Source organism: Narcine bancroftii, chromosome 6 (genome assembly GCF_036971445.1).
Source record: "Narcine bancroftii isolate sNarBan1 chromosome 6, sNarBan1.hap1, whole genome shotgun sequence".
Taxonomy (NCBI): domain Eukaryota; kingdom Metazoa; phylum Chordata; class Chondrichthyes; order Torpediniformes; family Narcinidae; genus Narcine; species Narcine bancroftii.
The window spans coordinates 93,889,419-93,917,242 of record NC_091474.1 but is presented as its reverse complement, the minus strand read 5'-3'; the positions used below and the strand labels follow the sequence as shown (position 1 = coordinate 93,917,242).

The window sequence follows — 27,824 nt, the reverse complement described above, 5'->3', positions numbered from 1 at the left end:
CTCATCCAGCTCTAGCCTTAGGGGCTGTTGAGGGAGCTGGAGCAGGGCGAAATCTTGGACTGAGCGGTTGGTACTGAAAAGAGATTGGAAGTGTTCTGACCATCGGTTGAGGATGGAGATCTTGTCGCTGAGGAGGACTTTGCCGTCTGAGCTGCGCAGCGGGCTTTGGACTTGGGGTGAGGGGCCGTACACAGCCTTTAGAGCCTCGTAAAAACCCCTAAAGTCGCCAATGTCCGCGCTGAGCTGGGTTCGTTTGGCGAGGCTAGTCCACCACTCATTTTGGATCTCCCGGAGTTTGCGCTGAAGATGGCTGCATGCGCGACGGAAGGCTTGTTTCTTCTCTGGCCAGGACGGCTTTGTAAGATGAGCCTGGTGGGCAGCTCGCTTCTTTGCCAGCAGCTTCTGGATTTCATGGCTGTTTTCGTCGAATCAGTCCTTGTTTTTCCTGGAGGAGAAGCCCAGTACCTCTTCAGTGGATTCCAGTATGGTAGTCTTCAGCTGATCCCAGAGGGTTTCAGGGGACGAGTCCGTGAGGCGGATTGCATCCTCGAGCTTTGCTTTGAGGTTTGCCTGGAAGTTTCCTCTCACTTCGTCTGACTGCAGGTTTCCAACATTGAACCTCTTTCTGGGGGCTTTACTGTTCCTGGGCTTTGGCTTGAAGTGAAGGTTGAGCTTGTAGCGAACCAGCCGGTGGTCAGTGTGGCATTCTGCGCTAGGCATGACCCTGGTGTGGAGCACATCTCGTTTGTCACTTTCTCGCACCAGGATGTAGTCCAGGAGGTGCCAGTGTTTGGATCGGGGATGCATCCAGGTAGTCTTCAGGCTGTCCCTCTGCTGAAAAAGGGTGTTTGTAATGACAAGCCGCTGTTCTGCGCAGAGCTCCAACAGGAGGCGCCCATTGTCGTTGCACTTGCCGACGCCATGCTTGCCCAGGATTCCTGGCCAGGTTCTGAGTCTTTGCCGATGCGAGCGTTGAAGTCGCCAAGGATGACAACCTTGTCGGCTGTAGGCGTGCGTTGAATGAGGTTGTGCAGGTCAGTGTAGAACTTGTCCTTTTCTGCTGGTTCCGCCTGGAGGGTTGGAGCATAGGCACTGATGAGGGTGATGCGACGCTTGTTTTGAAGGGGGAGTCGCATGGACATGATCCGGTCCGAGTGGCCTGTCGGGAGGTTTTTGAGTTTGGAGGCAATGGAGTTCTTGACCATGAAGCCTACACCAGATAGGCATCGTTCATCCATAGGCTTGCCAGATCGGTAGAGTATGTAGCCCGCGCTGCGTTCTTGGAGGCTGCCTACATCTGCAAGGCGGACTTCACTGAGAGCAGCTAGGTCGATGTCAAGTCTGAGGAGTTCATGTGCAATGAGGGCAGACCGACGTTCAGGTCTGTCGGCCTTGTCTAGCATGGTTCTGATGTTCAAGCATGCTAGCTTGAGTTTGTGAGCATCTTTTGAGGGGGAGGACGTGGAGGGGGAGGACGTGGAGGGGGAGGACGTGGAGGGGGAGGACGTGGACCTGTCCTCGGGCCTGCACAAAGGAGCTTTTAGATGGAGTGCAGTGCGCACAGTACTGGCCCCACCCTTTACACCCATGGTTCATGTGCCATGGCCAAGCAAGCTGGGATGTGGCAGCGAGGTCCTTGGGTCGTAGGTTTTATATCGGAGTGACCTTCTCCTATGCAGGTTTCTTACCCAGGCTGGAGGGGCCTGCCCGGACTGAGGCCGCCGCCTCCTACTTTCTGCCCGGATCGGGGCCGCCGCCTGCCTCCTAGTAAAAACACGAAGGAATGATGGAGGAACTCAGCCAGCCTCACAGCGTCCAGAGGAAGTACAGATACTTTGCCTGAAGACTGGGCGGGGGTGGAATCCAGACCAAAAAAAGGATGTAATAAGAGGAGAGGTGAGAATTGATTTTGGCTCTGAGACAGGGGGAAAAGAGGGGGTGAGAGAGAGAGAGAGAGAGAGAGAGAGAGAGAGAGAGAGAGAGAGAGAGAGAGAGAGAGAGAGAGAGAGCAGGGGAAAGGCAACTGGGAAGCATCCAAAAGACTGATTGGCTTTTATTGCCAATAGAATGGAGGCACATCCATGCTGGTCGACTGTCCTGAACTGGGGAGGGGGCTGTGGGACAGTCACCTATATTCAGGAGTCTGTGGGAGGGGCTGCAGGTACAGTCGGCCAAGGGGCATGTCCAGACAGCGACAAAGACTCAGTAAGTACTATGTAAAATATCAATGCTGCAAGAAACTATAGTATGATGCAACAGGGCTTTCAGGTCACAGTTCAGACATTGACATAATGGGCCAAATGGCCTCCTTCTATGCCATTCCTTTCTACAATTCAACAATTCCTGACATCAAAGTGGAATCAATCCACCATTGAAAGTTCAGAGAAGAGCACCACATTAAAGCAAGAGGTTGAAGATGCCCCAAGTAAAGGAATAAATATATAAATCATGTAACATATTTGTAACAACATGATCAAAATATCCTGGGGTCGGTCTTGTTGCATCTGGAGAAAAATTTTCCCTCTCATCCTAGGGGTCACCATTTTTTTTTTCTGCGTGGTTGGTGTTGGATGTGTTTGTTTATGGCAGGGGTGGCCAACCTTTTAATTTTTAATTTCGACATACAGCACGGTAACAGGCCATTTCAGCCCCCAAGTACCTACCAGGGGTGTAGGTTAATTGGGCAGCACGGACTCGTGGGCCGAAATGGCCTGTTACTGTGGTGTATGTCTAAATTAAAAATTAAAAGATTGGACACCCCTGGATTAAATGCAAGCTATCTTCATGAAAAATAAAGGGTTGGAAGAATGATTTTACCCAGTGAGTGGTTGAAACCTGGAGCACATTGGACAAGGGAAGCAAGAACTGTGCATTCTCAAGTAATCATTGAATTTTTTTGGACCCCTCTTTTTCGGGAAACGGAGGTCGACTTTTACATAGGTCAAACTTTTGACCTCGTAAAGAAGCTGCATCGGGAGCTCAGGTGACTGGGACCAGACGGTAAGTCTGCAGTTGGGGCATCAGATGCTCGGATGTGCGGGTGGCTGGGACGTCAGTGGTTAGCGCGTGCGGGCGGCCAGGGCCACAGACATCCAGACGGGCAGGCAGCTGGGGCATTTAGAGTTTGGATGGGCAGGTGGCTGGTGTGAGGATCTGCAGTCGGGTGCTCAGCAGGATGGGCGGTCGTGGCCAGAAATAGGGGGGAGGGGCGACTTTTACATGGGTCATACATAAAAACTCGATTTTTTGGGCCAGAAAACAGAGGTGGGGGGGATGACTATTACACAGTAACCAGAATTACACAACTATATACAGTACTTAGATGTGCAGTCAAATTATGAAGAGATGGCAAGCCATGAGCCAAGAATTGGAAAATGGGATTAGTGCAGATTATACGTGGCAGGCGATGGTCATTTTCAAGTGAAGAGCCTGTTTCTGTTCTCTATGACTTTATGATTCTCTCACTGTAATTCGAGGGTTTAGAAGCTCTGGGCTTCTTGTCTTCACAATGGGAAAATAATAATCAGTGGCCAAGTGTAGTGATAGATGTTAGTGATCCTCCCTCCAGAGGGAGTCAGAGACTAGCTTGCTGCAGCTTCGGTTGGATTCAAGATGGATTCCTCTACACAGTCCTGAGTGAGTTCTTTAGCTAATAAAGTGTAATTGTTTCAAAATAACCCAAGTTTCTTTATTACAATAAAAACAAATCACAAAGTACCAGGAGTGAGAATCAGTCGATATCAGAAGAAATGGAAAATGTGAAGGCTCATGATGCTGTAAGTTGGACTGGAAATGTTAACCATGAGTGGAGGTTGGTCAAACAAAGATCCATGCTGTACCTGCAAGCAATTGGACAATAGCAAATATGATGCATGGAAGATTGCACTGCTATTTACCGTGGCTGGACCTCAAGCATGAGAGGTTTTCGATATATTTGCTTATGCCAAGGCAGGAGATCAGAGTAAGTTCGACAAGATTATTGAGATGTTTAATGAACTCCTTTCACTGAAAAAAATGAAACATTTGAGAGGAATGTGTTTGGCTTGCACACGCAGCTGCAGGGAGAGATACTTTCTTAATAGACTTGAAACGAAAAGCAAAAACATGCAATTTCAAGTCACTGCATGATTCAATGATCAGCGATCAAATTGTGTTCAGGATTGTGTGAGAGAGAGGTTGTTGCGAGAGGCAGAGCTGTAAAGATATGCCACGCCAGTGAATTAGCTCTGCAGCACCCAAGGGTGCAAAAGCCAGTGAAAATGAAGGCGTAGCCTTAGCCACTGTGTATGTCCACACACACAAGGAAAAAAAACAAGATATAAGAAACAACAAAAAGATGGAGAGGCATTCAGTTGCAAACAATGTGGCACTCAACATACTGCAAAACAAAAAGTTTGCAATAAGTGCAAAGGGCAGAATCATTATACAAAGCAGTGTTGACAAAGAGGGCAAGCCCGAAATGTTGGTTATATATCTTTACCTCCTCTGGATGCAGTGGGACCTGCTGTGTTTCTCTAGGATATTTAAGTATTTACTCCAATCAAAAGCATCTTCAGAATTTATTTCACCCTTGGAAGTAAAAGTTTGATTGCAAGAGTGAACAACTGATCTCAAGTAAGAAGTCGTAGGGCCTCGATGCACCAACTCAATCTCGACCCCAGGTGCATCTGCATTGAGTTGGAGGTTTCTGCCTGAGTGCCGAAGGTTGATGTGACACTGACCAACCTAGTGGAGTATCTGAGAGAGCAGCAGAACGCGAAGGAGAGAGGACACCACCTCAATATGTAAGGCAGGCTCAAAGGATTCTTGTGCATTTATCAATTCAGCGTCATTGTTGCCTTGTGGTGATCTGGACTCAAATTCCACAGCTACTTGCAAGGATTATGAATTTGCGGTTGCTCAGAACGTTGATGGCATTCGATCCCACCAACTGAAGTTCTGCATTCTAATCTCATGATTCCTAATTAAGCTTGAGTTAAGCATGGACATCAGAATTTAAAATGAAACATAAAAATACTAACTCCAATGGTACATAAACGCAGTCTCTTTCAAAAGAAGCTTTTACTCCCCTCCTTCATTTGTTTCAATTGCCCCTGTCAAGCAATGTTATCTCATCTAAGTTGAAAGCAGCAAATATCATGTCTACTATCAAGAAGAGATATATGTCACATTCCGAAAACTAATGACCTGTCAAAGCTAATGGAAACATAGTGAATGTCGAACCTGTTCAATTGCAACAACCTCCTTTGCAACCGCCAGTCTTGTTCTTGCACTGATTGATCCACTGTTCAATGCTTCCAATCTCATGGTCAGCAAATGATGTGTTATTCTCAATGATCAACATAAAGTTGGGACAATCACCTCCAACGTTTTACTGGACCTTTGCCACAGAAGCAGAATGGAAATGCTAGGTTTCTCGAGGACTTTGGGATCTGGGGGAAGGTTGTGTTGGGCCCTACCAGATGCCCCAATAACCACAATAACAAAGGCTGAGGGAAACGATAGGCTTTATTGTACAGAAGACTTGAGCTGGCCCACATCCAAGCTAGGGAAGTGCAGGGAAGGGAGAGGCGGCCCAACCTTAATGGTCTGGGTCCCAGGGGAGGAGTCCAGGTGAGAGTATCATCAGGGGGCATGCCGGCCCGAACCAATTAGCACACACAATCCATACCATTACAGGTTGCTTTGCTGATGAAAGGTCTGCGACCTGCGATGGACCCCAGGGATTGGGGCTGGGAACTCCAGGACGCGAAAGTAGGTAGTATGATTAGTCATCTTGCAGATTATGTGAAAATTGATGGTTTCATGGATAGTGAGGAAGTTTGTTTAAAGCTATAGCTGGGTCTAGATCTGATGGAAAATTGGGCAGAGCATTGGCACATAGATTTAATCCCAATAAATTTGAATTTGGGGAAGTTAAATTGAGGTAGGACATTCACAGTAAATGGTAGGGTCTTAGGAATGTTGATGAACAGGGGAACCTTGGAGTTCAAAGGCATAGTCCCATGAAAGTTCCATCTATGAATTCACAGGTAATACCACCATTATAGGCTGGATCTCAAACAATAATGAGATAGATTACAGAAGGTAGATAAAATGGCTGTGTCAGGACAACTACATCTTCCTCAATGACAGCAAGATCAAGGAGGTTATCTCGAATGACCTGTCCTGTATCAACCATCTCAATGCACCAATCTTTCAACTTCAAGATTCAAGATTCAGTTTGTTGCCATTGTAATAAAACAGGGTCATATTACAAAATTGCTTTTGCCCGCTGTAAGGCAGACAGATTCACCATCGGCAGAAATTGCCTGAAGCGCCCCTTACAGAAGCAAAATAGAGTCCCCCCAAGAGTCACCGAGTGTCCGTAGATTCATCTCCAGAGCTCCTGCAGCCTCTGCTGCCGCACCGAGTCCAGTCCGAACCATTGGCAACCTGAGATTCAGAGCCACTTCAATGCCTTTGGCACCCCCCTCACATCCCAGTTCCAGTATCTGGTACCCCTTCAGCCAGCTTTACAGCCAGCCTCCGTAGATTTGAGTCGCCAGCATCCCACCACGTGCATTGGTCTTTCAGCCGCAGAGCTCCCTCGCTGGTCCACTGCCGGGGGGGTCGCCTCCTCTGCTTCTCCTTCTCAGATGGGGGGGGGACAGTCTACCCATTTTCTGGTGCCCTGCTCCAGTCCTCCGCTCCGCTGAAGCCAGCAACCCCTCGTGGCTGCTGTCAATCGGAGACACTGCCATCTTGGGCGCTGACCCCGCGGTCAACAAATAAAACCACCGGCGGCTCCTTTAATGGGCCGTTCAAAGCCTGTGCAGAGCTGACAGCAATCGACTGGGTGCATCTCCGCTCCTTCCGCCCTGCAGGTCAGCACCAACGAGAGCGCCGCCATTTTACCATCACATGAACTTTCCTCCCTCTATAACTCCTGGTGACTTGGGGGAAAAAAAGCATCCAAAGTATTAAAAGACGCATCCCATTCTCCTCAACCTCCTCACGTCAACAGTGTGAAATCGTGCACAATCAGCTTCAAGAACATTCTTTCCCACAACTATCAGACTCCTGAGATTCCTCACCCCAGTAAAATAATGTTTCCTTTACTCCAGTTGAATTAATCTCTCATTGTACCCCTACTCTGTATAATCTGTTGTATTCTGCTGTATGTAGGCATGGATAGACTTCCTGGAGGGGACACACCACAAACCTTTACACTCTACCTCAGTGCACATGACAATAAATGCAAATTTGAAGTTGAATTCAGATATTCGGGGAGGTGAATAAGGCCATCATGGGGCTTAGATTATCTAAATTGGGATGTTATGTTGCAACTTTATCAAACTTTAGTTAGACCACACTTGGAGTATTACGGGCCATTCTGGTCACCACACAGGAGGAAGGATGTGGTTGCACTGGAGAGCTTGTAGAAGAGATTCCCTGGGAAATTGCCTGGATTGGAAGACCATGTCTCTAATCTGGGCAACATTAGAAAGATTGGGTTTTGTTTCCCCTGGAGGCATGGAGGCCGAGGGGTGACCTGAGAGAAACCTCTAAAATGATAAGGAGCGTTGATAGGGCAAATGCTCGGTGTTTTACTCCCATGGTAATAAGAGAGCTTCAGTTTCAGGTCAGTAGAAGGAGTTTAAAAGGGGCTGCGATGGGCACTTGAATGAGTAGAGCATAGAGGGATGTGGAATTATGAAGGCCTAGGGTACTATAGATAGGCATGAACAGCATAGACACAGTGGACTGAATGGTCTAGCTTTATGCTGTAGAACGTCATGACTTTAACTATTGCAGGAGCCACTACATAACTGAATAGAACATAGAATACTACTGCACAGTAAAAGCCCTTCAGCCCTCAATGTTATGCCAACCCATATATTCCTTAAAAAAGTGCACTAAACCCTCCCTACCTTGTAACTCTCTATTTTTCTTCCATCGACGTGCCTGTCGAAGAGTCTCCTAAATGCCCCTAATGTTTCAGCCGCCATGCCCACCAAGCCATTCCAGGCACCCACAACTCTCTGTGTAAAAAATATCTTACCCTTGATGTCTCTCCTAAACCTCCCTCCCCTTCATTTTTCTTTCCTGAAACATCAGCTGAGAAATGAGGAATGAAGTTTTCTGAAATTATCTCAGGAGACCCATTGCCTGCAGACTGAAGTGCTTCAGATGCTTACTTGAATGAAACCTTGGGACCTGGGTTGGTTTATATCCACTTCACGCTTGCCCTAGTTCTCTGCTTCCAAGAACCACTCGGGACAACTGGGCAATCCTCTCGCTTGTTATTTCCCCTGAGTGCCTGGCAGGATCCTTGGGTTTTCTGGGCACTGTGGCGGGGCACGTTGTCCAGCTGCAGAGTCACTGCATCAAGGCCCTAGGTTTAATCCTGACCTCGGGTCTGCTGTCCTCATGTAGTTTGCACTCACCCTGTGACCGCGCAGGCCTCCTCTGGTTTCCTCCCATGTCCCAAATACATGCAACCTGGGAGGTTACGTGAGGATGTGCTGGGATTGGGGGGGGGGTTCAGAGAAGAGTTAAAATCATAATCAGAAGTTACTGTCATGACAAGTCACGAAATTCTGCGGCAGCATCACAGTGCACACATTCAATAAACCACCTTACAACAATAAATAAAACAAAACAAAACAGTGCACGGAAAGTAAGGCTTTGATCATTTGGGAATCTGATGGGAGCGGGGAAGAAGCTGTCCTTGTGCCGCTGAATACTCGTCCTCCTTTTTCCCGATAGTAGCAGAGTGAAGAGGGTGATTGGGATCTTTGAGGATAGAGGCTGCTTTTTTTAAGACACCGCCTCATGTCGACTTCCTCGATGGAATGGAGTCCTGTGATGTCGCAGGCCGAGTTAACATCCCTCTGTGAGTTTATTCTTGCCCTGAGAGTTGGCGTCTCCGTACCAGGCAGTGATGCAACCAGCCAGAATGCTCTCCCTGGTCCAGCTGTGAGTCTTTACAAGGGATTGGGATATGAGGAACATTTGGACTGCACTCCTTGGAATTCGGAAGATTGAGAGGCGATCTCATAGAAGCATTTTGAATGTTGAAATGCCTGGTCAGAGTAGATGTGGCAATGTTGTTTCCCATGATAGGGGAATCAAGGACAAGAGGGCATACTTTCAGGTTTGAAGGGAGCTCATTTGAAAGCGAGATGCAGCCAGAGAGTGGTGAACCATGGGCAGATGTGGAGGCCAGGTCATTGGTTGTATTTAAGGTAGAGGTTGAGTGGTAGCTGAATTGTCAGGGTATCAACGGTAATGAGGAGAAGGTAGGGGAGAGGGACTGAGTGGGTAAAAGGATCAGCTCCTGACGGAATGGCAGAATGGACTTTATGGACAAATGCCATACTTCTGGTCTTGTGGTCTTAATGTTGACCCAAGTGTGGAGGTGAATTGTATGATCTTCAGATATTATATTAAGAATAAAAATGCAGGAGGATGAAAGACAATAACAGTATAGAAACTCATGAGAGGAATAGATCAGGTGAACACAGAGGGTCTTTTGGCCAGAGCATGGAAATTAGTAACCCCAGTACATGGGTTAAAGTGAAGGAGGGGAGATTTAATATGAACCTGAGAGGGAATGTTTTTACACTGAGGGTGGGTGGGGGGTGGTGGGGGGGGATGCATGGAATGGGCTGCTGGAGGAGGCAGGGACTATTGCAATGTTCAAATAACAAAAAGTGGACAGATACATGGGAGCAAAAGACAGGTGGGACATTTTGATCGGCGTGGGCAAGTTGGGGAACAAAGGGGTCTGTGAATTTAAATAGATCAAGCTAGCATTAGTGAAAATGGTTGCTTGATGGTGGGCCCTGGAGACAGGGAGTCAAAGGGCCTGCTTCCCTGTTGGATCTATGACTCTCAATGATGTGCGTTGGGGGACAGTGATTTGCAGGCAATCAGCCTGGTGTTAGATTGGCTGACTTGGACCGACGTCGGGATTCGGAAAGGCCTTCGCCCTCGTTAAAAGGTGCCCAGGTCAAAATCAAAACAGTGAATGAGCTGCTGCCTGAGCAAGCTGGCCTCCTCACTACACGGTTCTATTTGTGTCGCGCTCCGAAGAAATGGTGATTAAGCAGCTTGTTAGCTGCTTGAAAAGTATGAAAGTAGCCATCAGTACAGGTACATGCTGACTGGCTGCTTTCCATGGGGAAACTGATCTGGTTTATGAGGCATTAACACAACTGGATGAAACACAATTCTGTTTACTTTATGGTTACGTAAAACTCACAAACATATAAATTAGTAAACTTTGATAGATATTTCTTAATTACAAAACACGCAGCTCTGTTTTATATCTCTGCATCATATAAAATGACTTAAAATGTTGTTAGTGTGTTTTATGTGCCCAGGAGGCTGCATCGTCACACTATCAATGTACAAATGTAAATTACATTTTAAATTTAGACATACAGCATTTCTGTCCACGGACCCGTGATACCCAATTTACACCCAATTATCCTACAAACCCACGGTAGGTTTTGGAGCATGGGAGGAAACCCACACAGACACGGAGAACGAACAAACTCCTTACAGATAGCGCCAGTTCTGAACCCAGTTCACTGGCCCTGTCAGAGCATTGCACTCACCGCTCCACTAACCATTCAGCCCCCACGAAGATTCTTATGTACGTGACCATAAACCCTTCCTTCGTTCAAATGCTCATTCGTCTCTGCATTTGAGTAAGCCCAGTCCTAAGGCCTGGGTGATATTCTGATTTGATTTGGATACCGCCAATAAACTGGCTGAAGAATATCCTTCAAAGCACTGGAGGTGGCAAAATTACTCTCAGTACATAATATGCCAGATTTCAAAGTTAAATTCTACACAAAACTGTACCCATTATTCAGCGCAACCAATGGTGGGTACAACTGGGTCTGATGGTGGAGATGAGTTGTGTTGAATTGCATCTATGCTGGGAAACAGATTCTCTGCCTGGTAAACCCAAGAGCAGGATTCGCCACCCATGTATTTCCAAGTAGAGTTCTGGAGAAGAGAGGGTCAAATTAGTTCAGTTCTGTTTGATAATTATTGTAAAGAAAAGACACAGAAATGCTGGAGGAACTCAGCCGGTCTCGCAACGTCCACAGGAGGTAAAGATATAGTACTGACGTTTAGGGCCTGAGCCCTTCTTCAAGGTATAAGCAAAAAGCAGGTGGGAGTCTGCATAAAGACTAGGAGAGAAAGAGGGAAGAATGGGAGGGGCCTGCCTCCTTTCCTTGAGGAAGGGCCCAGGTCAAAAACGTCGGTAATATATCTTTACCTCCTGTGGATGCTGCGAGACCGGCTGAGATCTTCCAGTATCTCCGTGTGTGTTTTACTGCAATCACAGCATCTGCAGACTTCTGCGTTTCACTAATTATTTTAATTGGTTTGACATTTACAATTATCTAAAGGCATTTTAATGTGCTTTTTTATTGACTTTCCATCAAGACAGGAAACTTTCAATGGTTTGATATATTTGTGAATGTCAGATGGTGCTGGGAAGTGAAGAAGGTCGTCACTAGAATGTTTGTTGATGATAGAGGACTTGAGTTATGAGGAGAGATTGGGTGGGCTGGAGTGTAAGAGATCGTTAAGTGACCTGACACAAGGATATGAGAACATGACAGGAATAGGTAGGGTAGATAGTTTCCCAGAAAAGGGCTATCAAAGGGATGGCAAGGTTGGCATAGTGGTTAGCACAAGGCTGTTACAGCACCAGCGATCAGGACCTGGGTTTGAATCCCACGGTCTTTGGAAGGAGTTTGTATGTTTTCCCCGTGTCCGTGTGGGTTTTCTCCAGGGGGGTCCGGTTTCCTCCCAAACCGGGGGGGTAGGTTAATTGGGTGTAATTGGGCGGTACGGGCCTGTTACTGTATGTCCAAATATTTTTTTAATCAAAATATGAGAGCATAGATTGTTCGAGGAAGGACTAATACAGGAGACCTGAGGAGAAAACTTTATTCTCACTGGTTGCTTCACTATCTGGTACACACAGGACAGGAAAGGGCTACAGAGGGCTGTAAACACGGCCTGTGACATCACGGGCACCGATCTTCACTCCATTAAGGACATCTACAAGAAAACGGCCTCTACATGAAGGACCACCACCACCCAGGCTCTGTTCTCACTGCTTCCAGCAGGAAGGAAGTGCAGGAACTTGAAGACGAATATCCAACCAGCTTCTTTCCCTCTGCCTTCAGATTTCTGAATGGAGAATTAATCTATAAACACCACCTCACTTTTTTCTTTTTTTGCACTAATTATTTATTTCAAAAATCTTGTATTTAAGGAACTGTAATTTATGGCAATTTTCTACCTATAATGCATAATAGGCTCGTAGGCTGTCAAGATATCTGCAAAGGAACCACCTGATTGATGCATCATTCCAGAAAACAGGGATCTCGGGCTTCTCTGGCTGTCTGGAACTGTCTGGCATCAGATCCACGTCGCCAAGAAGGAGGGAACAGATCTTCATGTGGTGTTTCCCGGATCTTGCCTTTGGCTCAGTCCCTCAGAATCTCCTCTGGACTGCCTTCGACTGCTTCCGGGTCCCAGTGCCCCTCACAAGTCATGCACACGTCACAAAATGTGTGGCTTTGCAACAGCATTCACTGTACAAGTATTGCTATGAATGACCTTTAATCAAGAAATAAATTTGTGCAAAAGAAAAGTGAGGTCATGTCTTGTGGTTCGTCGGCCACTGAGAAATCTGATGGCACAGGGGAGGAAGAAGTTTTGGCGCCTCTCAGTGCTCATCTTCAGGCTCCTGTACCTCCTTCCCAATGGTAGCCGTGTGAAGAGGGCATGGCCTGGGTGGTTGGGGGGGGGGATCTTTGAGGATAGAGGCTGCTTTCTTAAGGCACCGCCTCGATGGGGTGACGTCTGGTGCCTGTGATAGCGCTGGCCGAGTTCACAAACCTCTGTAGTCTTTTCCTGTCCTTTGCATTAGCACCTCCATATTGGAGTGGTTCTCATTCTCTTGATTTCTCCCTCCTGAAGTCTGCAATCAGTTCCATTGTGTTGCAAAAATTGAGTCTAAGGTTGCTGCTGTTGACACCCCTACATGCTTCCTCATTGCCCTCTGCGATTCTACTGATGACCGTGGTATCCCCAGAAAATTTGTAGATGGCATTTGAATTTGCAAGAAAAAACACACAAGGCAGGAGAAACTCAGCAGGTCAAGCAGTTTACTTTATGTAGCAAAGATAAAGATATTTAATCAACCTTTCGGGCTTGATCAAGGCAGCAGCAAAATGTCAGCAGGTGCCAGATCAAGAAAGTCACATTTGCATTGTGCCTCCCCACACAATCGTGGGTAGAATGCGAGTCGAGCAAGGAGGTAAGCTCAAGATTGGGGTGCACCTGGAGGAGGAGACTTTATTTTCAATTCGTACTGACTGGCCTTCCAATTATGAAGTCAACGATCCAGTTGCAGAGCGGCCATGTTTTGGAGCAGTATTAATTGTATGATGTCGTTTAAACTGATAGGTGATTTCTGCGTGATCCGATGCTGAGAGGAGAGCCAGCGATGTTGCGTCTGCTGTGGAGCGACTATGCCGGTACGCAAATCCCAGTGGGTCCAGATCTTTACTTAGGTGCAAGTTAATTCTGGCCATGACCAACCTCTCATAGCATGTTATCACAGTAGATCTTAGTGCTACTGGGTGATAGTCGTTGAGGCAGTTCACGCTGTTCTTCCTCTACCTATTTGAAACAGGTGGGAACCTGAAGCCTCACCCCCACCGTTGTCCCTCCACTGTGATCCCTGCCCTGCCCAGTGATCCTGTACTTGTAGCTCCTGTGTTACTATTTCAATTTAAAGCCAAGCATCCCCAGGGAGGAGAGTGAGCCTTCAATCTCCACTGTATGGCTCGATAAACGTATTTGGGCAACTTTCTCCAGGAAGGTAAAGGGGAACATTATGTCAAGGCTGCCCAATTAAAATCTCAGTGTGTGTGTAACGTGTGCATTCAATTGCTTGAGCTACAGAGAAAGAAATGACGTGTTTGTGTGTATGCATGTGCACGTGCATATGTGCTGTGTGCACCTGCATGTGTGTTGCATGTGTGTGTGTATGTGTTTTATGTGTCTCTCTGAGTGACATTGTGTGTGCTTTTGTGTTTATGTCCAGGCACAGCCACCCCAACTCCAGGGTGGTGAGATCAGAGACATAACTGTATCTCTCTGCAGTAATCGGTGAATGATGTGGTTCATTGGTGAACATTCATTTTTAATCCTGGGGCCCCAACATCGCTGCAACCGTGTCTGCCTGTCCCGCATCGGACTTGTCAGCCACAAACGAGCCTGCAGCTGACGTGGACTTTTTTACCCCCTCCATAAATCTTCGTCCACGAAGCCAAGCCAAAGAATTGTTAAAGCAGCAATGATCAAGGAAATATTGAGCAGTTAGAATGTGCTTTGACATTCTCACACCAATGGAGAACAATTACTGGTGTGAACCAAGGTAAAACACGAAAGTCTGCAGACACCCTGGTTGAAGTAAAACCACAATGCTGGAGAAACTCAGCAAGTCACACAGTGCACTTTATATAATAAAGATTAAGATACAAGGCCAACATTTCTGGCTTGAGTCTTTCGTCAAGGAACCTATCAAGCTGCTATATAAACTACGCTATATGACCTGCTGAGTTTCTCCAACAATGTGTTTTTGCTTCTGTTTCAGATGTAATTTCTAAGCAGTAATTGTATAAAGTAGATCAATATCTGGATGGCGTGGTTGGCGTAGGGAGCAGCACAGTTGACACAGAGCCAGCGATCGAAACCGGACTGGGGTTCGAATCTCGCACTGTCTGTAAGGAATTTGTACATGCTCCCCGTGTGTGCGTGTTTCCTCCAGGAGCTCTGGTTTCCTCCCACCCTTTAAAATCATACCCGGGGTATAGATTAATGGGGTGTAAATTGGTCGGCAGGAACTCATAGGGCCGAAAAGGCTTTTTACCATCCTGTGTGTCTAAAAAATTTAAAACACTTGCACTTGGCTGGTGTGGCGAGCATGGAATGCTCCTCGCTGGGACAGTTTGGACGTTTAGGAGGAGTGGGAGGTCTTGTTAATTGGAGTCACATTGCAGCCAAAGAGGAGGATTCTTCCAGTGATGAGGGAACTTGTTAGAACCTCACTGTGTGCAAACTAAAGTGATCTGTTACTGTATTAGGGGCAAGGGAAGATATTTAGGAAGTGATTTGTTGTGTGTTTGGAGACAAAATGACTGGAATAAAAAGGAAAATGAACTATCACTCAATGAGCTGGTTGATGCAGGGATATGCATCCAGAGTCACCCAGGCCAGGGCCACAGATATCAATCATCTATCATTTCTACCGACTCTCCATGTTCACTCTAAAACCTGGACCTCCATCTGTGGGAAGTGAGAGCCCTGGACCCTGCTCCATCTGTAGGAAGTGAGAGTCCTGGAGTCTGTTCCTCTGTTCAGTCAGCCTACATCTCCAGATTGCTTACCAGCCCTCTACCACCTCCCTTCAACCTCCTGCTTCCTTCCAACCCATCCAGAATATCCATGAGATGGATAATTTTCCCTGTACACGTTCGCATCAACTCCTACACGTGCATGCTCGCATGCAAACACACATACACACAAACACAGTCACACACACACACACACACACACACACACACACACACACACACACACACACACACACACACACACACACACACACACCACCATCACCACCACTGCCATTAAATGCCTCTAAACTTGTAGAGGTCACCTGGAGAAGATATCAAATGGATGTCTGTACTTAAGGAACCATGACATCGAAGAATCAATGTTTTCTGGAGAAGAAAGTATAAACTCAGAATAAAAGAAAACAACAAAAATTAAAAGCTTGCGAGCATTTTCATAAAGTTGCTAATAATCTCTGAGGATGGATTGTAAAAAAAATTAGTGAATCCAGCGGCGGGCACGTTATACAAATGGGAGCGCTTTGCTTCTATTGGATTGAATCTCCTACTGTTCACTTGTGAGGGTGATCCAGCTGTTCGCGGCATTTAATTATCTTCCCCCCATTTCTCTTTGCTTGAGAGATTGCTGTCGTGGGAGAACTGAAAGAACTAGAAGTTAAAAGAGCAGTGGGTCTGAGGCCCACCTCCAACTTTCCCCTCCCCAAAGCTAAGCTCCTTCTCTGTTTGATCTATGAGTGGACACACAGCAGGAAATGAAAGATGAAAAAAAAAGAAAGAAAAGCTTCTTGTCTGACAAGCCAGGGAGGGGAGGTGGTATAGAAGAAGGGAGGGGGGGTGAGGGGAAGAAATGACAAACATCCTCCTGAGGTAACTTTGGTTAATGTTTGAGAGAACTTTGATAGCAAACAGTGTGTTGCCACTGGAACCACTACCTGGGGAGACTGGTGGGGCGAGTTGCTGAAAGTTTTATCAGAAAGCAGCAAACTACTCATGCACTCAGGGCTGAACCCTCTGTTCCCGTTGACAGCGCAAAGCGTGACAAAGGATCTGAAGGTATCAATCCCCAAAGGCTCTCAATGTGCGCATGCACAAGCCATTACATTTCCTTTAATAGCACACATAAAAATTAGATTGTAAAAAAGATTCATCTATAAAATCAGCCTTTCAAATAATTACAGAACAGCGCACGTTTGGAAAGCGAGAGTTTGGAATTTGTAAAAATCAGTCAAGAAACAAAATGAGAAAAAAAAAACTTATTTCCTGTGCCTTTGTTTGAAAAGTACAAGTTTTTTTTAAGTTTTTCAATTTCAAACTTCATTTACTGTAATTAGGTGATGCAGACGGGTTAAGATGGTACAACTGCTGCTCCCCAGTCCAGCCCAGTAGTCTTCCAAGCTCATCATTGGTGAACTTCAGTGTGAAGAACTTCTTGAGGTCTGTTGGGAGAGGATGAAAGAGAATTTGGGAGCAGCGTGAGACTGGGAGGGGCTTTCGGGAAACTGGAGGTACAGGTCATGGCTGAGGGGGAGCTGAGATTCTTAGTATTGTCGAAGAACTCCAGGGCCACAGGGTGAAGGATGTCTCAATCCCACAAAAAATCTGGGGAGTAGCAACTGATAAAAACAAAGACACTTCTCGTTCTTTCAACTTGTGTGAGAACTCAGAGTTCTAGGACCATATGTTCAAGCCTCCATTCGGGTGCTATCAGTCAGAGCTTTTTAATAAAAACATCTGCTGGGGGGGGGGGGGGGGGAGTAATTGTGCACTGATTCAAGGAGGTTTATGCACTCATTAATGGTTCTAACCTTATCAAGAAATACCACACCACACAGTGCATATCAGAGAGTAAGACAAAATGCAGATCAAGAGCACCGAACACCATAAATACAGAGATTCACACACACACACACACACACACACACACACACACACACACACACACACATCCACACCCCCACCCCCACCCCCCCAGACACACACACCTACACCCATCCACCACACACACACCCACCACACACGCACACACACACGCATGCACGCACACACACGCGCATGCACACACACATGCACACCAACACACACACACCCACACCCACAAACACACGCACACACACCCATGCACACACATCCACACCCACATCCACACACACACACCAACACACACACCCACACCCCCACCCCCACACACACAAACACACCCACACACGCACCAAAACGCACCCACCCACACAAACACCCACACCCCCACCCCCACACACTCACCCACACCCACACCCACACACACACTCCCCACACCCACACCCACACCCACACACCTAAACACACACACACCCAAACACACACACCTACACCCACCCACCCACACACACCCACCCCCACACACACACACGTGCACACGCACACACACAACCACACCCCCACCCCCACCCCCATACACTCACCAACACACACCCCCACACACATAACCACACCCCCACCCCCACACACTCACCCACACCCACCCCCACACATTCACCCACACCCATCCCCACACACTCACCCACATCCACCTCCACACACCCTCACATCCCCACCCCCACACACTCACCCACACCTACACCCACACACACACACACTCACACACACACGTGCGCACGCACACACACACACACACACACCCACACCCCCACCCCCACCCCCACACACTCACCCACACCCACCCCCACACACTCACCCACACCCCCACACCCACACACACCCCCCACACCCACACCCACACACCTAAACGCACACACACCCACCCACACACATCTACACATGCACACACACATGTGCACACACACACCCACACACTCACACACACCCACACACCTACACACACAAACACACACACACACTCACACACAACTACACCCACCCACCCACACACACAAATCCGCAAATGCACCCACACCCCCACCCCCACCCCCACACACTCACTCACACACACACCCACCACACCCACATATACACACACACCCATACCCACACACACCCATACACACACACAGCCATATATCAATTGTGTAGTGCACCAAAGAAAAGGTACAAGGACTGCCTAAAGAAATCTCTTGGTGCCTGCCACATTGACCACCGCCAGTGGGCTGATAACGCCTCAAACCGTGCATCTTGGCGCCTCACAGTTTGGCGGGCAGCAGCCTCCTTTGAAGAAGACCGCAGAGCCCACCTCACTGACAAAAGGCAAAGGAGGAAAAACCCAACACCCAACCCCAACCAACCAATTTTCCCTTGCAACCGCTGCAATCGTGTCTGCCTGTCCCGCATCGGACTGGTCAGCCACAAACGAGCCTGCAGCTGACGTGGACTTTTTACCCCCTCCATAAATCTTCGTCCGCGAAGCCAAGCCAAAGTAATGTATCACAATCCACATACGCATCAAATGTCTCGTATCCACTGAACAAAAAAATGCATTAGCACACGCAGTGCAAATTCAAATATATATGCCACACCCCAGACACATAAACATGGTATCAACATGCATAATACAGCAGCAACTTAGCGCAGCGGTTACCGCAAGATGAGCCTCCGGGTTCAAAACCATTGTTGTGTGCAATGTTCTACCTGTGTCTGCAAGGATTTCCTCCAGGTACTCTGGTTTCCTCCTGCCCTTCAAAAACAGACAGGGTTTGCAGGTAAATTTGGTATCACTAGCTCATGGACCACATGGGCCCATTACTGTGTTGTATCTCTAAATTTAGAACAATTAAAATCCAGGCATAGCCTGGTCTACACATCTCTATATTGTACAAACAGTTGTGTAGTGGAATGTGTGCTGACCAGCTGCATCACGGTCTGGCATGGGGACACCAATACCCCGGGCGTAAAGCCCTCCAAAAGGTAGTGGACACAACCCAGGTCAAAACAGGCAAAACCATCCCCATCATCAATAGGGAGCGCTGCCGTCAGAGAGCAGCAGCAATTATCAAGGATCCACACCACCCAACACAGTTCTCACTGCTACCATCAGGAAAGAGGTACAGGTGCCACAAGCCTCGCCCCACCAGGTTCAGGAACAGCTGCTCCCTCTCCACCATCAGACTCCTCAACGACAAACTCAATCAGGGACTCGTTTAAGGACTCTTGTGCACTTTTTTCCCTCTCTATATTGCACATTTAGTTTGTTTACATTTATTTGTTTACATGTGTACAGTTTTTTTTCAGTTCCACCAAAAAGTGGTAATTCAGCCTTGCCCACAAGAAAAAGAATCTCAGGGTTGTATAAATCTGCAATCTGAACATATATAAACTATGCAAGAGAGTGCACATTGAACTAATTGGAACACACATCCCACACGAACATCACTCACATAACATAATTCACCAATGATCATTGGAAGGTGTTTATTGCATATAAACTACATTGAAAATATGCACTTGAATTCTTATTTGTGGCAACCAAAAAGGTATTTTGTAAAAGAAATATCCAATAATGTATTGAAAGAGGTATTAAATATATGTTAAATATTTACAATTCAAATGGTGCAAGCTAAGGGGGCATTTCAATTGTGGTGTCAGAGTGATTGGGGTCGTACAGGGAGGTTCAAGGCCTTGATAGCTGTTGGAAAAACCAAACCGCTCTCAAAACTAGAGGCATTGGGGTTCAAGCTTCTCTACCTTCTTCCACCTGAAGGCAGTGGTGAGAAGCATTTGACCAGGGTGATGGGGGTCTATTAAGATGTTGGCTGCCTTCATGAGCCAGATGTCTTCAATGGATTAGAGGTCGGAGCCTGTGCTGGACGTGGATGTGTTTGCTACCCTCTGCAGTCTTCTGCAGTCCCAGGCACCTTGAATTATTAAAGCAGGCTGTAATACAACTTTCCAGAGAGCACCTGCAGACATTTGATGGAGTATTTGACAGCATGCCAAATCTCTTCAGACTTCTAAAGAAGTAAGAGGCATGGGTATACCTTTCTAATGGTCGCCTCGATATTCTGGCTCCAGAAACCCAATAATGTTTACTCCCAGGAACGCAGAAGATACAAATCCTCTCCACCCTGCAGACAGGTGGTCCCTTAGCCTGACCTTCCTAAAATCAGCCATCAGATCCATGGTCTGGGTAAGATTGTTACTCTGGCACTACCCAAACCGATTCTTGATCTCCATCCTGTCTTCTGACTCAGTTATTTGGCCGACGACTGTGGTGTCAAGCGAATTTATGGATTGTGTCGGAGCTGAATTTGTCTAGGGAACAGAGCAGGGATTGAAGCCCGCAGCCTTGTGGTGCCCCTATGTTGAGGATCAGCGAGGAGGAGTGATGCTGATGGGGCATCTAGTTTCAGAGGGATGAACAGAGTCCCAGGTCCTTCAGCCTGGCTATAAATTTTTCTGGCACGATGGTGTTGAACTGTAGTCAATGAACAATCGCCTGATGTCAGTAGTGTTCTTGTAGTCCTCAGCTAAGTGGATGGAGAAGGGAGCAATTCGCAATGGACTGACTCGCTATTAGAATTCAGAGAGGCTCGCGTCTTAGCATAGGTTGTTCATACAAAGTCTAGCCATCAAAATATTTAAGGTAATTAAGTATCAACAGGTCTACGGGGGATGTCATCTCACTGGCTTTACACAAAGACCTGGAACACTTGGACAGCAAAGATGTATACATCAGGATGTTCTTTATTAGCTACAGTTCGGCATTTAATGCCATCACCCCACTGTGTAATTGGATCATGGATTTCTTCACCTCCAGGCTACTATCAGTGAGGATTGGTAAGAATATCTGCTCCACAATCTGCCTCGCCCACAGGAAAGAAAGAATCTCCGGGCTACATGTGATGTACGCTTGACAATAAATCTGAATTCTGAAATCTGGAGGTTTAACAAAAAATCAAGTTAAGGCCTTTGCGCTTTACTAAAACTGGAGGCCAAAAATAGCATCATCGCCTGGATCAGTGGTAGCGGAGACTGTTCATGGCTTCCAGAGCTGAGAGGTTCTGCGGAGCCCTCAGTGAGGTATCAGGGTGTGGTTATACGCCACTAGCCAACTGCAGGGGGCTATCTCTGTACCTGCAGGAAGACCGCCAGAGGACAGACCACACCTGGCCGGCTGTCAATCAGCCGACCTGAATAGACCTAACCACCTGGCCAGCTGTCAATCAACTGCCCAGGATATAATCCTGAGCCGGCCCCTCCTGAGTCAGTCACTCAGGGGTCACCAGTACAGCTACCACTGTAGCAGAGACTTTTAACTGAATAAAGCCTGTTGTACAATCTTTCTTGAGTGTTGTGTCTGCTTACTACTGCAGCCGTGCATCACACAGGGGCATTGCCATCCAATGAATTCAGGAACCAGCCTGGGATGTAACCTTCTTAACTGTGGGATTCCCTATGGTCAGTGGTGTTACTAGGGTTGGGGTCACCCAGTGTGGTAACTCATAGTGTCACCATTCCCCCAAAGCCCCATGGACAACCTCCTGTACCAGACCATACAGAATCTTTAGTAATATTTTTTATACCAATGTTACTGGTAATGGCAATAGCAGTGAGATAAACAACTAGCAAAATTAAAATTACACCTTTAAATTACAATATCATACGCACGGCCTCAATGTATTTACATTTACATCATTTCCTTTAATTCATCATTTACTTCATTCTCAGAAAAGCTATTGATGTAGGTTCACATATTAATTACCACAATATTGTCGCTAAAACACCGGAATATTTGACAAAAGCAATGACTATAAAAACACCAGCAGCAATGAAAACGACAGCGCGTGCTGGTGGCGCGTGCAGACGGAACCTCGCGATTCGAAGCATTGTTATAATTGGGTAATAACTGACCGAAGTACAGTAGAAGGTTCAAAAAGGAAATAAGCATCGAGTTTTAGATGTGTAGGTATATTGATACATGAAAGCTGGGCTTATAAAAAATGTTTTTGTTGTTATAACTAACCACAGGGATATTTTTATTAAAAATTATAAATTTCTGCTGAAACACTGCACAGAAATTTTATAGGTGGACGGTCATTTTGGTATCACCCCCTCTGATGGTGTCACCTAGTGTGGTCCGCACACCCCCCCCCCCACCCAGTGATGCCAGCGCCTATGGAGACTGCAGGCCTATGCTGTGCTGCATCCCATGTGCATTCCTGTACCTTCTATATCCTGCGCTCCCTCACGAAGCTGTCACCTCTGCTGGTCGCTGATGTAAGTTGACAGTTTGTGAGCGGTGCACAGCTTGGCAATTCCTGTTCTCCCCTGGCTTCTCAAGCCATTCAGACCTCCATCCAGATGACCAGCCCAAACTCTCTCTCCTCTTAAATCCTGGTGACTCAAGTTCAAGTTTCTTATTATACATTGTCTCAGTACAACTGGACGAAACAATGACTTCAGGGTACAGTTCTGATTTCCTAACAATGATCTATTCTTGTGTGCAATCTGAGGTGCTTACAAAATGTTACGTAAACTGTATACATTAACAAGTAAATCTGATTTCTCCTCTACTTGACACGTGAAGCAAATATTCAAGATGCCTTCTTTCTTTTTGAGATATTTTTATTGAAGTTTACAATAATAGGGAAATTATTCAGTATAATTATGTAAGGAATAAAAATTGTAAGAAAAAGAAAAACAACCCATATTTCAAAACCCTGACAACTATATAAAGTTGGAAAAATTTGAGCATGTGGGTATCAACTGATGACAGCCTGGAAATAGACAACACAGCGTCAAAGTTTCTAAAACTTTAGATTATGACAATGGTCCATAAAAGGCCCCATTTCTTTATGAAATTAGTATTTGAATCTTTAATGGCATACCTAATTTTTTTCTAAACTTAAACAAGACATAATATCATTTAACTATTGGGCATGTGTAGGTGGAATATTATCTTTCCATTTAATCAAAATTGCATGTCTGGCCATCAATGGCATATAAGATAAAATTGAGTTGGAGTCAGTAAAATTTCATCATCTTGAAATGATCCAAATAGACAAATTAATGGCCAAGGTTCAAATTTGGCCTTCAGAATCACCAATAATGTTTGAAAATTATCTTTGCAAAATTTCTCTAAATCATGGCAAGTCCAAAACATGTGGGTCAAAGAAGCCTCAGCAATTTTTCATTTGTCACCTAGAGGGTTTATATCAGAATAAAAACAAGCTCATTTAACTTTGGATTTATGTGCTCTGTGAACCACTTTAAATTGCAATAAAGCAATGTTGTGCACAAAGGGAGGTCGTATTGATCAGATTACAAATAGGGTCCCACACTTCATCAGAGAATGAAAGATTCAAATCCTGTCCCCAGTCTCTCTTGATCTTAACTAACAGGGCCATTCTTAAAACAAGCAAATTGTTATAAATAAGAGCTATTGAACCTTTAAGAGAGAGTTGTAAATCACAAGGTAAATCAAGACTATTTGCCTCGGGGATTTGCGGAAAGTTAGGGATCTTCTAAAGGGTTTTGCCCAACTTTCTCTCCCTGAAATTGAATGCAATTGTATAAATGTGATGGTTCATCTAAACTATAAAATATACAACTGTAACTAATATTAACACAATTAAAAGATTGTCCTGATAATAACATAATTATACAAATTTAGGTATTAATGTAACTGTCCTTTCATAATTACAGTAATGTAACAAACTAATAATAACATAATCATACTACTGAACCATAATGTTAATTATAGAGTTGTGACAAGACAACATCTTAACTATATTAATGAAATTAAGGAAGCAATGTGAAATGTAATTATAATTGTGTAACCAGGTTAGGAAGTGAACTGACAAGATAACAGCAGAATTTAGTATGGTACTGGTTCAAGGACCAGGGCCCACCAAGATAAAAATGAATGCTTTAAAACTGTAAGACAGGGAGGTCATCTGGAACTGCCCACCCAAAGTCTGCAGGGTGAGTGGAATAAGTCATGCGACCACTGAAGCTGAAGAGAATAAATATCTTTGAGAAGCAGCCGGACGCAGTGGTGGCGGGCGAGGCTGAGGAGGCAGGAGATCAAAATAAAATTAGGACTGAAATACTGGGCTGAATGGTCCACTCCAGCCCTACACGAATGTCACCACTTTAATGTGACATTTTCGCACTCGCATAGAAAGGTAACTAGCTGTAATAATATCATTTGATGAGGAAGATTAGATTATATTAACTAAAATGTAATGCATATGTAATGTAACTATTTTTATCTCATTGTATCTGTATCAATGCAAATATATTGAAGCAATGATCTAAATCTAACAATCTTGCTATAATTATATTACTCTAAGCTAATAAGCCCCACTGTTTATGAAATATCAGCATTAATGTAGTGAAAATATGTGACTAAAAGTAATTATTGTAATAAGTTACTGTATGTAAATATAACTGCATTACCATATTTAAGGAACACATGGAGTATGGGAACATATTAATTGTAACAATGTAAATGCTTTACTTTAAATGTGATGACTACCAAGACTCCAGCTAAGGTTTATCACTGATTAATGTAATTTTATAAATGCAGTTAACAATATTAGTCATTTTTATTCATTGAATTTATTATATTATAATAGCCATTAGCTAATGTTATTACTTGAATTAAATATTTCTTGCAAGTATGCAATGTCTATAATATATCAAATGGTATGACTGCACCAACTAAGTTTAGCTCAGTATAGGAACAGAAAGCATATGCAGTACCTATATTAACAGATTCTTTTGCTGTAATCATAGAATCAAACATGCAGGTGCCCCCTCCCCTCCACCACTTGCCATTTCTCAGTGTCAGGGGTTCGAATCCGTGCTCTTGATTTCGAATTCCAGTCAGTTCCCGGGCTGGCGACATGCGGAACGCTGCTCTCTCGCGATGCTCACTCAACCAAGCTCGCAGTCTCAAAGTTTCAAACATTCGTGTGCTCTCAGCTGTGTACGTTTTTTTTTGCCTCATTCTGTGTGGAATAATAGTATTCAAAATCAAATTATTGAAAAATATAGAAGGTTGCGGCATTCTTTTTCGATTTACGATGGGGTTGCCAGAACGTAACCCCACCATACGCTGAGGATCCCCCATAGGCCCCTCAACCCACAGTGGCACCAAGCACCTCATTTCACATTAATTCTAATATTATTCCCACTCATTCCCACTCCCCAAAATTCTGTCACTCTGCCACAGGCCAGGGGCAATCTATTGGCACAAATTAACCTGCCATCCTGCATGCCTTTGACATGTGGAGAGAAGCAAGCACCAACTCCACAAGCAGTGGATAGGTTGAACTCTGCCAGCTGCACCACTCAGCCACACTATGGCCCTACCAGAATTCACCAGCTTCTAAACTAAATTGAATTGAATTGTTTATTCTCATGCAGTGAAAATTTTGTTCTGCATGCTATCAAGGCAGGTCAACCCATATATAAGAACAGTAGGCAGTGCAATTATAAAACAAAAGTGTGGTTATTCGGACAAACTGCAGTATAGAGAACAGACCACTGTTTAACTGTACATTTCTATAGAGATAAGTACAGTTAAACAGTGTAATGACATCACCTTTTGCTATTGGGAGGTCCATTTAAGAGTCTGATAACAGCAGGAAAGAAACTGAAATCTAGATTTCAGCCTTCAACACTATTATTCCATCAATGCTGGTCAACATGCTCCATTCCGTGCACCTCTGCAACTGGATCCTTGACTTCTTCAGCAGAAGACCACAGTCAGTATGAATTGGAGACAATGTCTCCTCTTCATTGATGATCAACAGCGGCACACATCAAGGATGTGGGCTTAGCCCACTGCTCTACTCACTCTACACCCATGACTGCGTGGCCAGGCACAATTCCAATGCCTTCTGCAAATTTGCTGATGTCGCCACAGTTGTTGGCAGAATCACAGTTGGCAATGAGCAAGCATACAGGAGGGAGACAGATCAGCTTGATGAGGGGTGTCACAGCAACAAATTTGCACTCAACATTAGCAGAAGACATGATTATAGACTTCATGAGGAAATCAGGAGAACATGACCCAGTCCTCATCGAGGCCACACCAGTAGAGAGGGTGGAATGTCCAAATTCAAATTCCTGGATGTCAACATCTCTGAGGATCTATCCTAGTTGATGAAGTGAGGAGTTCGGGGTGATTTGGAATGCCACTGAAGACTCTTGAAAACTTCTACAGGTGTAGCATGGAGAGCTTTCTGTCTGGTTGCATCACTGCCAGGTATGAAGATGCCAACGTGCAGGACAAGACAAAACTCCAGAGAGTTGTTAACGCGGCCTGTGACATCATGGACACCAGTCTTCAATCCATCCAAGACATCTACAAGAGGTGGTGTCTTGTTGAAAGCAGCCTCTATCCTCAAAGACCCCCACTATCCAGGCCATGTCCTCTTCACTCAGCTACCATCAAGAAGGAGGTACAGGAGCCTGAAGATGAGCACTCAATGGCACAAGGACAGCTTCTTCCCCTCCGCCATCAGCCTGTTACTGTGCATTATGCTTAAATTTAAATTTTAAATTTAAAAATATTTCCTTGTATCTCCCTGATTGCATGCCTGTGTCTATATCTGTCTCCGTCTGTATACCTATGTAAAAACTTGTCTCCCTACCTATATACCTGTGTCTATACATGTGTCTCCTTGTCTACATATGTGTCTATACCTGTCTCTGTCTGTACGACTGTATCTACACCTGTCTTCCTGTCTGTATACCTGTCCCCCTGTCTGCATGCCTGTGCCTACACCTGTCTCCCTGCCTGTATACCTGTCTCTCTGTCTGTACCTCTGTGTTCAGACTTGTCTCTCTGTCTTAAAAGTTCTTAAAATTCAAAGCAATAATTTTTAAAATTATGTATTTATTTTATGTTTTGCTCAAAAGAAAAGATTTATGACTTTCACAAAGCAGAATTATGAAAAGTGTTGAGTGAAATTGCTTTCCCATTCTTTGCATAATAAGTTATTGCATCAATGAGCAATCGAGGCATTTCGAGGCTCGTGGAGAACGTATCGTTGAATCAAGAAAGAGGCATGGACTCGTATTCCATCTCCTCCACACAATTAAAATGTAGATAAAGGAATATCAGAGAGGCAGTAAATTCAATCAGTCACAATGCTTCCTTTAAGACCAATCGCGGTTTATTTATCTTTGTCTTTGAAAGTCTCCACAGAAATATAACATTGCATTTGTGTGCAGAATGCAGATTATGTTGCCAACTATAAAGTGGTCTAAATAGAATTCCAGTCAGTAACCAAGATCGGGTGCCTGCCTACATTTTGTCATGAGGGGCTGAAGCCCGAAACATTGCTGCATAGAGTACCCTGCTTGACTATTTACCCATTCCTTGAAGAAGGGCTCAGGCCCGAAACGTCGACAATATATCTCCTATGGACGCTGCAAGACTGGCTGAGTTCCTCC

General features: G+C 45.4%; 1 long non-coding RNA gene across 1 annotated transcript in view; it reads right to left on the bottom strand.

The window, feature by feature from the left end:
* LOC138737565 (uncharacterized) overlaps window positions 1-22,716 on the bottom strand; it is a 36,787-nt gene extending 14,071 nt beyond the window's left edge. Inside the window, exon 1 of the long non-coding RNA XR_011341023.1 lies at window positions 22,580-22,716. This is a non-coding gene — a long non-coding RNA (uncharacterized lncRNA). The remainder of the gene's footprint in view (window positions 1-22,579) is intronic.
* Window positions 22,717-27,824: the final 5,108 nt, after the last annotated feature.